The following is a 6,000-nucleotide window of genomic DNA, read 5'->3' as shown; positions in this document are numbered from 1 at the left end:
TGGGACCTGTTCACACAGGAGATGGAGGTATGGAAACAAGCCAGGAGGAAATGAGAAAGAAGGAACAGGTTGGGACCTGTTCAGACAAGAAGAGAACCGCAAGGCTGCGGATAGGAGTGGTAGAGCAGCAAGAGATAGTGTAGCAATAAAAGCTAAGCAGAGCAGAACCACAAGGAATACGGAGAGGAGCTGCAGCAAGAGATTACTGCAGCAGCAGAAGCTTAAGCAGAGCGGAGCCACAAGGAATGTGGAGAGGAGCTGCAGCAAGAGGTTTCTGCAGCAGCAAAGCAGAGTAGGACCGCAAGGAATGCGGAGAGGAGCTGCAGCAAGATATTACTGCAGCCGCAGAAGATAAGCAGAGTAGAAAGGAGCAGAACCGCAGGAGTGCGGAGCAGAGGTAAAGCCACAAGGCTACAGAGCAGGCAGAGCCGTGAGAGTGCGGAGCATAAGCAGACTGAGAAACACAAGAACAGACACAACAGGGAAGGAAGCCACAGACAAGGAGACCGAGATAAGACTAGGTTCAGACAAGGGAATGGAACAAGACAAGAAACAAGAACAAAGACACAGGGACCAGGATATTCTGCCTCCTGGAGTGCGGACAACAAGATCAAGGCTAGAACACAGAGAAAAGCCTCTAGAGAGGGAGTAACACAGGGCAAGGCCTGGCAAACTCAGAAGCAAAATACAAACTGAGCTAACACATTGCACAGGCCCAGTCCACTGGGTGGAGCTGCTCTAAATACTGGAGACCTCTTGGTAATTGGTCAGGAACAGATTAGACAGGTGTACCTGATTCCTATAAGAACCAGAGAGTTCAGGCGCCGCCCCCCTATGCACACAGCCAGGAAGCATGCAGAGAGCAGAGACACAGAATTGTTATGATCCGGTGGTAGGATCTCAAAACTGACCTGACACATGTGACCAGAATATAGGACCAGTTCTGGGGAGGTGGAAGCTATACTGACCGCAATCCTGATCCTATCCACAAACACTAAAGGCAGCCGTGGAGCGTTCCTAAAATCCTAGACGCCACGTTCACAGCCTGAGAAACTGACTACCCTTAGAGAGAAAGCAAAGACCTCACTTGCCTCAGAGAATAACCCCAAAGATTTAGTCAGCCCCCCACAAATAATAACGGTGAGCTAAGGGGAAAAGACAAACGTAGAAATGAAACAGGTTTAGCAAATGAGGCCCGCTAACACTAGATAGACTGAAAATAGATAGGAGTCTGTGCGGTCAGTACAAAAACTATCAAAAATAAACCACGCAGAGAATACTAGAACCCCCACACCGACTCACGATGTGAGGGGCGCACTCTGCACCCCAGAACTAACCAGCAAGCGCAGGATCACATATAAGCAAGCTGGACTAAACTCATCATATACAGAGAAACATTTTCAAGGAAATAATGAGCAAAATGAACAAACAAACTTAACTTCTCAGTAGGAGATTGGTCACAAGGAATATTCAGGAGCTCTCAGAAACAGGACTGAATACACCGACAGCAGGCAACAAATGAAGGGCCAGGTGAATTAAATAGGCCTCAGCATAGCAGGAAATGAAGAAGCTGAGCCCAGCCAAGACCAGCCATATCGCTAAAGGCCACCAGAGGGAGCCCCAGAACAAACTCACACAATACCGCTCATGACCACAGGAGGGAGCCCGAGAACGGAATTCACAACAGTACCCCCCCCCTTGAGAAGGGGTCACCGAACCCTCACCAGAGCTCCCAGGCCGATCAGGACGAGCCGAATGAAAGGCACGAACCAAATCGGCCGCATGGACACCGGAGGCGACAACCCAGGAATTATCCTCCTGACCATAGCCCTTCCATTTAACTAAGTACTGAAGCTTCCGTCTCGAAATACGAGAATCCAAGATCTTCTCCACCACATACTCCAACTCCCCCTCGACCAAGACCGGAGCAGGAGGATCAACAGAAGGGACCACAGGCACCACGTATCTCCGCAACAAAGACCTATGGAACACATTATGAATGGTGTTATGATCCCTAGTGGCGGAGGATCACAAATAGATCAGCAAGTGATTAAACTAAGGACGAACTCTAGGGAGATGGTAACTGGACTGATCGCAAATCTGAACCTATCCAAAACAACTAGAGGTAGCCGGTGAACGTGCCTAAAAAATTCTTAGACGTCTCGAGCCAGCCTGAGGAACTAGCTACCCCTAAAGAGAAAGAAAGACCTCGCTTGCCTCCAGAGAAATAATCCCCAAAGATATAGAAGCCCCCAACAAATATTAACGGTGAAGTAAGAAGAAGGCACATACATAGGGATGAAATCAGATTCAGCAAAAGAGGCCCACTAGTACTAGAAAGCAGAAAATAGAGCAGGGGTCTATGCGATCAATAAAAAACCCTTACAAAATATCCATCCTGAGATTTCAAGAACCCACACACCAACTAACGGTGTGTGGGGAGAAACTCAGCCCACTAGAGCAACCAGCAAGCGAGGGAATTACATTTTAGCAAGCTGGAACAGAAAACATGATAAACACTGCTGATCAAAAAAATGAGCAAACAAAACTTAGCTTATCCTGGATGGACTGGGAGCAAGGTAGTCAGAAGGAATCTGAGTAGCACTGATTACACCGACAGCCGGCCACAAGTGGAAGTAAAACAGAGCTATAAAGGAACCTCCCAGAGGATAACGAACCAGCTGATAGCCAGAGACCAGCAGGATAACAAACAAAGCCACCAGGGGGAGGCCAACGCAAAAGTCACACAATACCACCAGTGACCACAAGAGGGAGCCCGAAAACAGAGTTCACAACAGAATGGCAAACGATGTTGGGAGGTCCAAACGAAATGACACAGGGTTGAGGATTTCCAAAATCTTATAAGGACCGATGAAACGAGGCTTGAACTTAGGAGAGGAAACCTTCATCGGGACATAACGAGAAGACAACCATACCAAATCCCCCACACGAAGACGGGGACCCACACAGCGACGGCGGTTAGCAAAGCGCTGAGCCTTCTCCTGGGACAACGTCAAATTGTCCACCACATGGTTCCAAATCTGCTGCAACCTATCCACCACAGAATCCACCCCAGGACAGTCAGAGGGCTCAACCTGACCCGAGGAAAAACGAGGATGAAAACCAGAATTGCAAAAGAACGGTGAAACCAAAGTAGCAGAACTAGCCCGATTATTGAGGGCGAACTCAGCCAATGGCAGAAAAGTCACCCAATCATCCTGATCAGCAGAAACAAAACATCTCAAATAAGTTTCCAAGGTCTGATTAGTTCGTTCGGTTTGGCCATTCGTCTGAGGATGGAAGGCCGACGAAAAAGACAATTCAATGCCCATCTTAGCACAAAAGGACCGCCAAAATCTGGACACAAACTGGGATCCTCTGTCAGACACAATGTTCTCCGGAATACCATGTAAACGAACCACATTCTGAAAAAACAGTGGCACCAAATCGGAGGAGGAAGGCAGCTTAGGCAAGGGTACCAAATGGACCATTTTAGAAAAACGATCACAAACCACCCAGATGACAGACATCCTCTGAGAGACAGGAAGATCCGAAATAAAATCCATGGAAATATGCGTCCAAGGCCTCTTCGGGACAGGCAAAGGCAAAAGCAATCCACTGGCACGAGAACAGCAAGGCTTGGCCCGAGCACAAATCCCACAGGACTGCACAAAGGAACGCACATCCCGTGACAAGGAAGGCCACCAAAAGAACCTCGCCACCAAATCCCTGGTACCAAAAATCCCAGGATGACCTGCCAACACTGAAGAATGAACCTCGGAAATAACTCTACTGGTGCATCTGTCCGGGACAAACAGTCTCTCCGGTGGACAACGGTCAGGTCTATTGGCCTGAAACTCCTGCAACACCCGTCGCAGATCAGGAGAGATGGCAGACAAAATCACCCCCTCTTTGAGGACACCAGTCGGTTCAGAAACTTCCGGGGAGTCAGGTACAAAACTCCTAGAAAGGGCATCAGCCTTCACGTTTCTCGAACCCGGAAGATATGAAACCACGAAACTGAAACGAGAGAAAAACAGCGACCATCGAGCCTGTCTCGGATTCAACCTTTTGGCAGACTCGAGATAAGTCAAATTCTTGTGATCAGTCAAGACCACCACACGATGCTTGGCTCCCTCAAGCCAATGTCGCCACTCCTCAAATGCCCACTTCATTGCTAACAACTCACGATTACCAACATCATAATTCCGCTCGGCAGGCGAAAACTTTCTAGAAAAGAAAGCACATGGTCTCATCACAGAGCCATCAGAGCTTCTCTGCGACAAGACAGCCCCTGCTCCAATCTCAGAAGCATCAACCTCGACCTGAAAGGGAAGAGAGACATCGGGCTGGCGCAAGACAGGAGCCGAAGAAAACCGACGTTTCAGCTCCTGAAAGGCCTCCACGGCCGCAGGAGACCAATTCGTCACATCAGAACCCTTCTTGGTCAAATCCGTCAAAGGCTTAACCACGCCAGAAAAATTAGAGATGAAGCGACGGTAAAAATTAGCAAAACCCAAGAACTTCTGAAGACTCTTCACAGATGTAGGTTGAGTCCAGTCATGAATAGCCTGGACATTGCCTGGATCCATCTCAATAGTAGAAGGAGAAAAAATAAAGCCCAAAAAATAATTTTCTTGACTCCGAAGAGACATTTAGAGCCCTTCACAAACAAGGCATTGGCACGCAGGACCTGAAATACCATCCTGACCTGCTTCACATGAGACTCCCAATCATCAGAAAAGACCAAAATATCATCCAGGTACACAATCATAAATCTATCCAGATACTCTCGGAAGATGTCGTGCATGAAGGACTGAAACACAGAGGGGGAATTAGAAAGCCCAAAAGGCATCACCAAGTACTCAAAATGGCCTTCGGGCGTATTAACTGCTGTTTTCCATTCATCGCCCTGCTTTATGCGCACAAGATTATACGCTCCTCGAAGATCTATCTTGGTGAACCAACTGGCCCCCCTAATCTGGGCAAACAGATCGGACAACAGTGGCAAGGGGTACTGAAATTTGACCGTGATGTTATTTAGAAGGCGATAATCTATACAGGGTCTCAGAGAACCATCCTTCTTGGCCACAAAAAAGAACCCCGCACCCAAAGGGGATGAGGACGGGCGAATATGCCCCTTCTCCAACGACTCCTTTACATAACTCCGCATAGCGGCATGTTCTGGTACAGACAAATTAAAAAGTCGTCCCTTAGGGAACTTACTACCAGGAATCAGATTTATAGCACAATCACAATCCCTATGAGGAGGTAGGGCACTGGATTTGGGCTCATCAAATACATCCTGGTAGTCCGACAAAAATTCAGGGACTTCAGAAGGAGTAGAAGAAGCAATTGACACCAAAGGGGCATCGCCATGAATTCCCTGGCAACCCCAACTTGACACAGACATTTCTTTCCAATCCAGGACTGGATTATGAGCCTGCAGCCATGGCAGACCCAACACGACAACATCATGCAAATTATGTAGCACAAGAAAGCGAATCACCTCCTGATGTGCAGGAGCCATGCACATGGTCACTTGAGTCCAATACTGAGGTTTATTCTTGGCCAATGGCGTAGCATCAATTTCCCTTAGTGGAATAAGGAATTGTAAAGGCTCCAAGATAAAACCACAGCGCCTGGCAAATGACAAATCCATCAAATTCAGGGCGGCACCTGAATCCACAAAAGCCATAACTGAGTAGGATGACAGAGAGCAAATCAAAGTAACAGACAAAATGAATTTAGGTTGTACAGTACCAATGGTGACAGACTTGGCGAACCTTTTTGTGCATTTAGAGCATGCTGAGATAACATGAGTAGAATCACCACAGTAAAAGCACAACCCATTCTGACGTCTGTGGTTTTGCCGTTCAACTCTGGTCAGAGTCCTGTCGCATTGCATAGGCTCAGGTTTCTGCTCAGAAAATACCGCCAGATGGTGCACAGGTTTGCGTTCCCGCAAACGCCGATCAATCTGAATGGCCAAAGACATTG

The sequence above is a fragment of the Ranitomeya variabilis genome, chromosome 2, assembly GCF_051348905.1.
Source record: "Ranitomeya variabilis isolate aRanVar5 chromosome 2, aRanVar5.hap1, whole genome shotgun sequence".
In the NCBI taxonomy this organism is placed as follows: Eukaryota; Metazoa; Chordata; class Amphibia; order Anura; family Dendrobatidae; genus Ranitomeya; species Ranitomeya variabilis.
The sequence above is the reverse complement of the archived record's forward strand: the minus strand, read 5'-3'. Positions refer to the sequence as shown.